The 12,672-nt window shown below is 40.0% G+C and overlaps 1 protein-coding gene and 1 non-coding gene across 3 annotated transcripts in view; one reads left to right on the forward strand and one right to left on the reverse strand.

Annotated features, from left to right (window-relative positions):
• The window catches only part of plch2a (phospholipase C, eta 2a), a 123,021-nt gene that overhangs the window by 39,838 nt on the left and 70,511 nt on the right, over positions 1–12,672 (forward strand). The window lies entirely within an intron of this gene.
• On the reverse strand, positions 11,545–11,626 carry trnal-aag. Its single transcript has one exon. It is a non-coding gene; the product is annotated as a tRNA-Leu (tRNA).

The following is a 12,672-nucleotide window of genomic DNA, read 5'->3' on the forward strand; positions in this document are numbered from 1 at the left end:
TAGTGTGTAGTTAGGTACAGAGTTTGGAATTTTCTTTATAATCTTTCATCCAACACATCGTCGAAACCCTTGTGGCTGTTGTCTTAATCCACAGTTGCACACAGAACCGTTTGGAGCTGCTTGACGGCTGTTTACTTTACTTACTGATTTTTATGCTTCCAGAAAGGAGCCATTAATTCTTGAGCGCTCTGAGGTTTAATCCTATCAGTTGGTGACAAACCTTCAAACTAATGTGGAGGAGGAATGTCTGCTTTTATTCTCATAAAATCTCTAAATGCATTGGGCAGATTTCCACCAGAAGATGTTGTTTCCATTTGTTTTACGTCTTTATTCATGCAAACAATCTGCACTGAAAGATGTTTGATGCAGCAGTTTTGTCGGTTGCTATGAGCAGTTTTCATGTTCTTAAAGAGAAGTCGCTTTATGAGTTTTGTTTTGTGTTTTATTCTCAGCAGTACAACTGGAGATGTCGACCCCATTAATGAGCTCTGATTATATGTTTCTTCACACAGTTGGCAAAACATCAGCCCTGTTTTCATTTGTGAATAAATCTTAGACAAAGGAAAGAAATCAAAAGTGTGCAGTCACAGTTAATGGTAGTATATTACAGGCAACTAATTAAATAAGAATTACCCAGTAATAGTTCAATAACTAAAATAAAATGTCAATGTGACATAAGTGTGTGATTTAAATTCTAAGCTACCAGGTAATTACATCATAATTTGAAACTTATTTTACACCATTTGAATGTTCTAATATTTAAACTTTGGGACAATTACTAAGTAATTATGAATGAATTAGTTTTTACAGATCTCCTTAGAGAGAAACCAGTAAGAACTTCACACCATGCGTCGTGCATCACGTGTATAGACTCTCCGTCAGTACGTGTCTGTAAACCAGTGACAGATTTGAGCTTTAATGGTGGCTCATCCAGAGAATTACCTCCGTTCTCTCAGCTTTAGAGCTATTTGTGATTTATGATTTTTCTCTCTTTAATCCTTCATGGATGGAAAAATAATGACTCCCTCTGCTCTAAAAAACAATTGGCAGTGGCTTTTCTAACAAATACCCTGCATGCTGCAAACAGACTATCGCCTCATTTGCATACTGCATGTGCACATTTCTTTCTGCATAACGCCACTAAATTCAAGTATTGTGCACGAATCTTTCAATGCAAAATCAATCTGGGTTCAGGTTGGACTTATTCCAGGTATGAGTAGAAAACCATGCAATCCAATTACATACTGTATCCATTTCTCACATGGCTGCACACTGAACAGCTGCAACTACACATCCTTTGATGCCGCTAATGACCAGCACAGCAAATCTAACCCTGTTATAGTGTAATTAAATGCAAAGGTGTTACTCTACGTACCCGACTCATTTAGCACAGCTTGTCACAGAGTGAACCACAGCGAACATCTTTTTTCTTACACAGCAACAACGGGCTGTTCCTGTTTTAGCAGTAGTCAACAGCGATAAAAGACAAAAAGCGTATTCCACTGCAGGAACTAGAAACTCTGACACTACTTAACAACTAGAAAACCCCGAGCTGTGTATGAGCAGACAGTCGTACTTGCTGAGCCAGTGTTCCTGGTCCTAAAAATGTCTTTTACATTGTACTTTAGAAAAGTCCAGGAACATTTTCTGTTCCTAATGTGCATATTTAGATCATGTTATCTTCCAGTGTCATAGCAGCTAATGCAGACTGATGACGAATGACTAATGAATGAAAACATAGAACACAACTTAGTAACAGGCAGAGACATTAATGTACTCACTGATTCTTGTTTTCCTTTCCCTTTCTTCCTTTTCCTCTGGCATCACTCTGTTGTCACTATAAAGTGTCCCCCTTTTAATTTTAATGAGTTTGTGCTTTAGATTTGAATGTGAAGAAAGTGAATGCAGTTATGTGGAAGTCTGTCCAAGCAGAACAAGGCGAACATGCACACGTGTCCATATGTGTTTGTTCAGTCATTTGATTTTAAATACTGCTTGCTTGGCGGTTAGTGGCTGACAGATGAAGCAGGAACACAGTTGGCTTCTTTTCCCTCCAGACAGGAAACAGGCCAAAGCATCAATCCACTTCCTCTGTCCGTGTCTCTTCATTCTGCTGTTTGGTTTTCTCTCCTTTGTGGCTTGAGAGCGTTCGTGGTATCAACTTTGATGAAGGTGTTTGGAAACACGTGCTCTCTGTAAGTATGACTGAGTTTATGGTGACGTGGAGGAAAGGTGAGGTGGAGGAAAGGTGAGGTGAACTGACGCAGATAGAAAAACACACTAAAGCAGAAACCTGCCTCAAACCTTTGTAAGGATGAGGCTGAGTTAGACAGATTGTTTTTGCTTCCTGCAGAGTCGACAGTAAAGGCCGACGTAACGTCTGAGCTGTAGTTTGGTTAAAACTTGCTCAACATAAAAGTATTATTAACATACAGTAGTAGTAGTAGTAGTAGTAGTAGTAGTATTGTAGAAGAGTTGAGTTTAAAGTTTAGTTTGCCCTCTGGTGAAACATGAAACAGAAACCATCCCTCAATCTTCTCACTCCCTTAATTCTTGACACATACTTGTGAGAATTTCCTCTGAATATTAACATGTACTTCATCTACAGGCCTCTGCTGCCAGTCTGTGTATTAAAACAAGCTAAATCTGACAGAGAAACACTTCTTGACACATGTTGAGTCTGTGTCAATTACTGTAGTAAATGAGACAAATATGAACGAGACAAAGTCTAAATCAAAATCTAAATTCAAGTGGTTGAGACGTGTACAAGTAAAGCGTCCAGACTGGAGCTCCTGCAGGCCCGATGTGCCGTTTGCAGATGCTCGGTTGTCTCTGCAGCTCTCGCTCTTCTAGCTTAATGTGCTGTCTCAGCTGGCAACATGCAGCGTGCTCCACATTTAAAAGCCTCGTGGGATATTGTTTTCCATGCTATTTCACATTACGGGTTGCTCAAACTGGCAAGTCGGCACTAATCTTACATAACAATGCTCTTATTTCACAATAACACAGTAGAAATAACGACTTGTTTTTGACCCGGCTCTGGACAAAGCAGGTGATTTTAGTGTAACTTCATTTAACATCGTCTGCGTCTCTGACGGTGGTATCGATCGATCCGTCCTCCCACTCAAATGACTTCTAACATCTCTGTTTCCTCTCAGTGACCTGTCTTTGTCCAGGCTCTGAGTCTGAACTGGTTTAAGGGGCAGCATCAGTGTGCACTGTAGTTAAATCACTGTAATTTAATGTGTTAGAAACAAATTCAGCAAAGAGGAGGAAAATAATATTTCCAAACTAAAACCACAGTTTTTTATGGGGATTTCAGTGAATTGGAGAGTTAGTTACTGCAGATGCTCGTGTTGGATATTAATTGTATTTCTTTCGCCTCCTGATGATCGTGTGCTGTACTGATCTAAACAGGGCCATAGCCTGGGGCAAACTATTATTAAACCCTCTGTAAACTGGCGTGAATTAAACCAATCTATTGCCAAAGTGGAACATTAAGATCTCTATTATAGAGAGGCCTGATTTGATTTCACTCACTAAATGATGTGACAAATGCAGATCTAATAAAAATCCTTCCCCCAAATGGTGAACGGAGTCTGATACGACTGATTCTGTGAGAACAGGAGGCGTGACATCTTTAACTGATGCCTGCATTATCAAGGGGTCCCAGTGAATGTACCAGCCTGTTAAAACAGTTGTTACAGCCTGAGTCCCAGAGGAGGAAATTACTCCTCAACCTGGGGATTTACAGGTAAACTGAAGGACGTATGCTTTTTGTATGTTGCTCACTATAAATGTGTGGATGCCACTGATCGATTGACTCACGTTATTAAATCCTAATTCAGTGTAAAGGATTTAGTTGTTGGTGGATCTGAGCAAATGAACTGTGACATTTTGTGACAGGGAACATTCTCATTGCGACTTACTGGAAAAACTGCAGCACAAATGGCTGCGCTGGGATCTTCAGATGCATTATCCAGGATACAGAAGAATTATCAGTGTGTGTGTGTGTGTGTGTGTGTGTGCATTTTTAAGCTAAACATCAATAGTGTGTATTTTTCATTCAGACTCCCACAGTGTAGCAGTAGAACAGGTTGTTAATCGAGCTCCGCAGTCATCCAGACGTCGATCTCATGCATAATGTACAACAAGTGAGTATTAAGCCTCCAAGAGGCCACAGCCTAGAAAAGATCTCCTTACGCTTACCTTGTACGTTGCTTTGGATAAAAGCGTCTGCCAAATGAGAAAATGTGAATGAATGAATCAATCAAGCTTTGGAAACGAACTTGATAACATCAATACTGGTCCTAAATGTGGTCCTTCAGTTCTTTTTCATCTTGGTTTATCTTTTATTATTCGTGAGTTATGTGCTTTTATCCAGCTGGAAGTTAATGGTCTGTATTTAATGAGCCAAAGCAAGATTATAGCAAATTCAACCATATGTATGTTTTCAGCTGACTTCCTCAGGCAGTTTTATCTTAATTTGGATGGATTCGACCATTTATCACAAGGAACATGTAGGATTTCTGTTGGTTGGTTTATTTTGCTTGTGTTACATTGCAGTGAGCAGAGTGTGAAGAGACTGAATGAAAACCTGAATTCAAGGATGCTCTGGCATTCAGTATTTCAGAATTGTGATGAATTAGACATAAGCAAGTAAAAAGGGATCATTTGATGTTTTCAGTAAAAGGTTGCTGCTAGGCAGCGCAGCATGAACAGCAGAGGCTGGGAGAGTTGTCAGTGGTCTCTGAGAATTAGGTAACTTGTTCATTATGGCGAACTCGTGAGCTGAAGCTGCACGTTGTTTTCAAGCAGCTTCTTATTTAAATTTTTTTTATTGCTATGAACAAAGCTGGGGTGGCAAGAACAGGATGCACATGGTTTTCAGTGTGGGTATAATAATGGTGCATGTATAACATGCAAAACAACTCTTATTTTGACCATGTGATACAACCAGTGTTTCTGCTGTGTACTGTAGATTCATGGTCATGTCTATAACAACTCCACCTATAAAAGATTAAATGCTTCATAAACAGTCAAACTTTCTGCAGTACATTAGTAAATAATCTACAATATACAATAATGCACGTTGATTTCAGTGTGTTCATTAATTTTAGTGTGGGCCAAGTATTGTCATTTCACTCACTTCTGTGAACCATGTTTGGGGCTTCGGATAATTACTGTACAAGCAGTAACATTCTCATTCAAGCAGGGCTGAAAGCAGCAGTAACAGGCTGATGTAATGTTTGGACACTGATAAAGAGGCTACCACACTCACACAAGTTAAACTGAGACTAGAGGAAGGTGATGAACAAGATGATGCTGTAATAAGTCAGTTTAACGATGGATCACTTTCTGTTCTGAACGGCCACGACAGGAGCTTTAGAGATATCAACCCAGTTATTGACTGTAACAAACGATCATCATGTATCAGTGAGTGGATAAAGAGAACGGATCAGTTCTCACTGAGAGCAGAGGAGGTTCTGAGTGACAGCTGCTGTTCACAGGGGGTTTCACTTCAGACATGTCAATCATTCATCTTCTCCTCTATAATCTACACGTCAACATATCGAGGTGCTCTGTTAGTAACACCACTGATTAACGAATCAAACATGTTAGTGGCCATGTAGTTAATACAGTCAGGATGCATGGGGATTTAATTCTGTCAACAGAAACTGGACGTTTTAGTCTCCAGACCAGAGCAGCTGTGGCATAAAGAGGAAGAAAGAACCCTGAATAAGAATAAACATCCAAAACACTGTGATGGTCTTTTAGGTTTTATTGTGGTTTACTGTTTTAATTAGTCATGTGTGGGACGTTCTTTGTGATGAATAGCTAAGCTTTCAAAGGGCATTTCAGTTCTAACTTTTTTCGATTATTCAATAGTGCTGACATGTTCCGCTCCAGCTGAGATTTGATGGATCAGCTGTTTGTTCGTCTGATTTATGGAATGACACCACCTTTCAGGTAAATCCTTCATTTTCACAGGAGAATTGAAATTCAGGGGCTGAATCAATATCCTGCAAAGGAGGAATGACGTATTTGTCAATGTCACAGTTGGCAGAGAAACCACAGCAGTGGCTAAAATCAGTTTTCTCCGTGTCGACACTAATCAATCTTGTTTCTGTTGCCTTCTGATTCAACCACAGGCTTTGTGCTGCTGTTAATGATTAGCAGACACGGGACACTCTGTTTTATTTCCCAATAGAAAGTCACATCCTGACGTATGGATTTAAGCTCAATATAACTCAAAATCATGAGAGAATATAATTATTTAAAAGTACTCCACCAAGGACAGATCATTACTTATTAAATCTACAATATTCTACTTGTTTCTTTTGAGCAGCATATACATCAATCAACTCCGTGTTCACTGGTGAACTATATCTAATTTAAAGCTGCACCCATCAATATTTCATATTAACAATTGATCTAATTACTGTATAAATATAACTTTGCACTAAGGCTGAGATGTTTGTAAAAGTTTCAAAGTTACACAATCGCAGGAGGGGTGGACACAATAACAGGAACACAGCATAAAACATGTTCCAAGGTGAGTCTGAATCTGTGAAACAGAATGAGAGGTTCAATGTCTCAGAGGCAGAGCTCAAAGCTTAAATGTCCTAGAACACGTTCTGATAGCAAGGACACCGAAGTCGAGCATATGAATGAACCTGAAGCGTGTCTTTAGAAAATAGAAAGATGTGAATCCTTGTAAGAGACATGTTTGAATCATTCACTGAATTCCTTTCACAGGTCGTATAACAGCTCACGTATCATTCACACTGTGTGTTTGTGTGTGTGTGTCTGTGTGTGTGTGTGTGTATTAAGCACTTTTCTTCTGTTGGTCAACACCAATATTCTGAGTACTGTGGTTCAACCTATTCACCTATTCTGTGTTTAACTAATCTTAACTGCATCAAACATCCATACTTGACTTTCCAATTAATTTACAGTCCCTTTAGTCACAATTAGTTTAGCAGGTCCCTGAAATTCACCAGTGTGCACTACTACACCACCTATAGTGTACTACACTACTCCTGTCTGTCTCTCTCTGTGTTGACAGGGCTCCTGATGCTGATTGGCTCTAATTACCCAGTACTCGGCTCAGTCCTGCTGCAGTGCGAAGTTTACTTCACTGCTAAAGCAATGAATTAACATGAAATATAATTTTAGTGGCAGCACTGTGCTTTAATAAAGTTTAATGCATCATCCCTCGTTGGCAAATGCCAACAGAGGAACCGGCAGGATGGAGCAGGTGGAGATAGAAAAGGTCAGTGTTCTTGGATTTTCAGTGAGGTGACGTGACTGTTTTATCTGCAGTGTTTCATTCCTACATCATTACCTCTTTAAAACCGGGCTTTGGGAAATTCTGTGTATTTACTGAAACCCAACAGAAAATATAGATGTTTTGCAGGAAAAGTAACAGCAGAGTCTTCAGGAGACAAACCAGAGCCTGAGGTTCACATGCACAGAGAATCAGTCGGGGAAAGTTTCAAGTTTCCAAGTTTATGTAAGAGAGGTGGAATCTCTAGAGACAGGACGTCAGCACCTTCACTGTGACTCAGTGATATTTAGTAAAACAGGCACCAGTTAACAATTAGAAACAGTTCTCAGGAAGCTAAAAGGATGAGTAGTGCTCCACACAGACCGCACAGAGGAGGCATCAGGTATGCAGGTAGAGCTACCACCTCTATTCAGACAGGTCCCACTAACAAGGAGCCCCTTTGTTTGGACCTGACAGGATGGGTTGGTGTCTGGTACAGATAATCAGTTTGGAAGCAGCTGTTCCATTGCAGTGATGAATTCTCTGTACACTTGGTTGAGTATAGTCACAAGTGGTGCAGAAGATAATTGCCTGTGTGTGTGGAAGAGTCTGTCTCATTACGTGGAGCACATGTGGAGTTTGTTTGTTGAGTTGTGTAGCACCTGCCTGTAGTGTCCCTGTCCTGTCCTCTTAAAATAATTATAGTATTTAACGTTATATGTTAATGGTCGTACTCCAGAATTGATATTTTATTTATAGCATATCTTGGTAAATATGTATTTCTGGTGAACTCATCACGTATCTCGCTCTTTGTGGTGAAGCTGTATTTAAAATTCCATTTACCCACTAACATGCGTCACACAAAGAACTCTTTAAACTCACAAACAGCAACTTTGTCCTTTATTTTAAAACACTTTTTTAAGTTTATAATGTTTTAATAATGACTAAACTTAATATCAGTAATGCTATAAACTGAATATATTGTGTATCAATTAAATATGAAACAGATGCTTGATACTGAGGCAAATGGGTTTTTAAAATTCACATAACTGGAACTATGTTTTTTATTTTACACAATATGTAATTACATTTTTAAATTTTAATGAATGAAACGGACTCGTTGTGAAGGTATACCAATCTGCATCTGTGTGCTGCAGCTCTTTTCTGCTGAGTAACGTGACCTGCATCTGAGCTTTTGATGGTGCTCTCAGCTTGTGCACAGAGCAGCAGAGTGCCAATAAACAGGACCCCTGAGTAGCCACTCTAACAGACAGATCACACAGACACACATTATATCATATTGTAATACTGTAATAAGGACACTGGGTCTACTTACTCAAGGTTTTAGTGCAGGGAGAATTTGCAGTGTGGTAAAGTTTGACAAATGTGATTTATCGGTTCATTTCAGCAGTTTGTTTGTGGCCCCCGTGAGACAAGCAGCAGGTTTCCAGGAAACACTTGGCAATGGAAATTAGAATTACACTTCATTCATTCAGCTCCTTTCTGTGTAGTACTCCTGTTGTGAATGGCATGACTCAGGAGCAAAGCAAATTACCTGTGAGCCTTGTGAGATTTGTTCAATCACCTCAAAGCCCAGGACAAATAAGAAGCAGCGGTAGACACACGTCCTCCGCCCGCCGCAGGAGATTTGAAATGTCAACACCGAACAGCAAATATACAAGATCAACTGATGGCTCCAGCAGTTTGTGGATGTCAGGTGACGCTGTCTGTTCCACCGTGTGACGTATGAACTGAGCTCAGAGCTGAAACTGGGGCACGTTTGACACCTCGGACTCAGGCCCCAGTTTGCACGCAGCCATTGAGAATGACATTGAATAGTGTTGACATTAGAGTCAAACAGGTCAATATGTTAACTGCTTGATGAGACGCAATTCTGGAAATCAATTCTTGAACCAGTGAGTCCATTTAAATTGTAAGAGAAGCCTGGAGAGATCATCTGCACCTGGCATACAGCTGGAAACTTCACACACACTGTATCATGTGCTCAGGGACAGATTTAGTAGATACGATTACAATATACGAACATCTGGGGACACTGACTATCCACAAAACATGTCATTTTAATAAAGGTATTGCATCAACTTTTAAATTACTAATGGGAGATGGTAGAGAACTGCTTCGTTCAAACCATTAATACACAGCATTTACCAGTTTAGTGCCACCATCAGGCTGAACATCGTACAAACAACAGTACGACTTGTTAAAGTGTCCCCACGTTACAATCTGAAAACATATAATCTAACTGGCAGCACATGCAGTTTGGATATTGTCACTTCACACTAAGTGATTCACAGGACTCCTTCAGTCCTGCACGTTATACACCTTAAACCACCTCTTTGCAACTTAACCCTGAATAAATACAGCTTCAGTCACAAAAAATACAGTTTAATTAAACATTATTATTGTGAGACAGGGTTGGACTTAAACTCTAAACTTCAGTGTTAACAATCTTTCTTTCACTTTTCATTTTTGTCCATTAAAATAAAGAAATAAATTAGCTGGTAGAAAACGTGTGTGTGTGCACAGAACAAAAAATAACAACACTTTATAATCCAGTTATTAACTGCTTTATAGCATTTAGTTAACTGGAAATGAGCTTTGACTTGGATTTGGATCTTTGAGCATCTCTCCCACCAGACTGTCGGCTAACAGACTTAACAAGTAAACGACACGTTGCTGCTCTTGATGTATGTCATGTTTCAGTATATTAAGGAAACATTAATCAAACTCCTACTGCAACAACCAAGCATGTGTCTTCATCATCATCAGGATGTGCTTTCCCACTGCACTTCGCTGCATTGTCTTTTATCTCACATCCAGTCTACTGGTACATTATGTAAATTAGTCATCTGTTTACTCCACGGCACAAAACATGTAGTTCACTGGCAGAACAAAAGGAAAAGGAAGCAATTATGGGATGAAGAGGAACTCTGGAATATCTGAAATAAATGTCTTATCCTCTTTTGATGTTTACTGCCGTGGAGAGTGCATCTTTCCTCATCTTTCCTCATTATTTCGGAACTATTTTGAAACGTCACATAGAAGCTGCTGCATCCTGCCTTTAAGTTTCTCGGCGTTCTTTGAATCTTTTTGGCCTCATAAGTAGTAGAAGGGAAATGAGCTGCATCCTCCTGTGCACTGTTCAACATCTGTGAAGTTTCCATCTGAGCTTGGAAATGAATGAATTAATAATGTAACACATCTGGGAGTCGTAGTGTTTGCAAATATCACAATAACTGCATCCAGATTTGTACAGTGATGAACACAGCATTACCCTCAGTGCTCTGAAATCAAGTTGTTCAAATATTTAACAGAACACATCTACATAAAGTGTTCAGCAGCCAGTTAAAGAATAAAACAAGATTCCACTGTAATCGAGTGATAACATCACAGACAGAGAAGAAATGGAGAAGATCTCGCTCTTAGATAAGAACTGAACTGAAATGAGGAGCTCGTTGACATGTTGTGTGATCCTCATTCATTTCCCACCAGCACTAAGATACAGACACTTTTCATCTTTATACTGGACCTTCTTTTTGTTCGTGAGCAGATGTTCATTATGAATTTATAATATCGCTCTATTTATCCAAACCCTCCTGACTGCCCACAGCATAATATGGCCTTGTTTTGTTAAACCCCTTTGTGACTCATGTCAACACTAAAGGTACCCTCCAGCAATTAGAGGGTACCTCTTCGTTACCCTTTGTGTTTGCCAACGTAATGACAACAGGTAGATGTCTCGTGTGTTCAGTGCAGTAACAGAAGATAGTGAAGGAAGGTTGTTTTAGATTTTCAGTATGTGGCAAAGAACAGCTGAAGGCAGCAACATGAAAGACAGATGAAAACAATCTGGATGGTTCGGAGAAATTCTGCTTCAGTATTTCACAACACGACTGTCGACTGTTTGGACCAACAGTCAAGTGGAGCAGGTACTATACGGCGAGAACAGTGTGATTTATCTCCATCTCATGTTGTGGGTACGTTTCCCTCAAAAAACATCACCCAGGAATGAAACACAGCCCCCGTTCCTCTCGGAAGTGTTTTGCTTATCTTTACTTCACTTGGATGTTTAAGCTTCACCGTGTAAAATGAGTTGAGTTTGACACCAGGAGGCTGTTTTCACCTGTGTCAGCACTACTACAGGGTTGTGGTGTCTTGTCTAAGGACACCTCATCAAGTAGCCAGGAGGAACCAGGAATCGAACCGTTCACCCTGGGGTGATGACTGCTCTATCACCGCCCCAGAAGAACAACTGGCAGCGGTGGGATTTGAACCCACACCTCAGAAGAGACTGGAGCCTTAATCCAGCGCCATAGACCGCTCGACCACGCTACCACAACACAGTGTGTGTCCCGCCTCCTCTCCAGTTCAGATTCCTACTCCTGCTCCAGTAACTGAATACACACATATGGAAGAGGGCTGTTAACCTAACTGGTCTCATGGTACTGGAGAAGTTAGCAGATGATTCACTGGAGTTTTGTATTTATATATTTTTATATTTATATCTCATATCAGGGAATGGATGGATAAAGAAACAAGGACCTCTTTGAGTTCAGTGCACAAACAGTTGTTTGAGTCCTGAAAAACAAACTCTGAGCATCTTTAAGACAAAGTTTAAGAACTCTTACTCTGAAGTACTGGAGCAGTTAGAAACAGCTCTGCCACCGTCTCTCCGGCTCTTTGTGATGAGTAGCTGTGAGTAAGACTGGGGAGAATTAACCCTCATGATTCACAGACAGCTGCAATGATCCAGTTGTCTTTGATGACGACAAATTACTCCTGTCAAACACACTCTGCCAGACTGTGATCAAACATCGTCTGTCATTCAGCCCACACATACGATGGTAACCATCAAATCCCCAAATTTCCTCCCAGTTCACTATCGAGGTTTTGACATTCAGTGTGATTCACAGCTACATTTTAAAAACTTCAGTTCTGCCAGTGGCACTAAAGCAATCTTTGAAGTATCTCCGTTTTAGTTGTGAAGCAGGATTTGGCTTCGGTGTTTCGTCATCCTTCTTTCAAGGGTTCTAACTGTTATCATCAAAACGGGGTCACCGCCAGGACAAAATTTCCATTTCTACACAATAACAGTGAAATCTGATGGTCTTAGTGGAGTGAAACGAATTACACACAAACTCCTCAAGGCCAGTTTGTTCATTCTGGACACTTTATAAGCTTCACTGTAGAGCTGAGGAGCAAATTTTAACTTTTTACACAACATATCTCTAAATCTACAGTCGCATGGAATTTACCAAGCACAGTCATGTTGACTGGTATCGTCCATTAACATTAAGATTGCCTGGGTTGTAAACAACACTGTAGCCTCCAGGGTCTTATTTTATTTGTTAAGTAATGTAAATCTTAACGTGTTGTTTATT

This window comes from Anabas testudineus, chromosome 7 (assembly GCF_900324465.2).
Source record: "Anabas testudineus chromosome 7, fAnaTes1.2, whole genome shotgun sequence".
Lineage (NCBI taxonomy): Eukaryota > Metazoa > Chordata > Actinopteri > Anabantiformes > Anabantidae > Anabas > Anabas testudineus.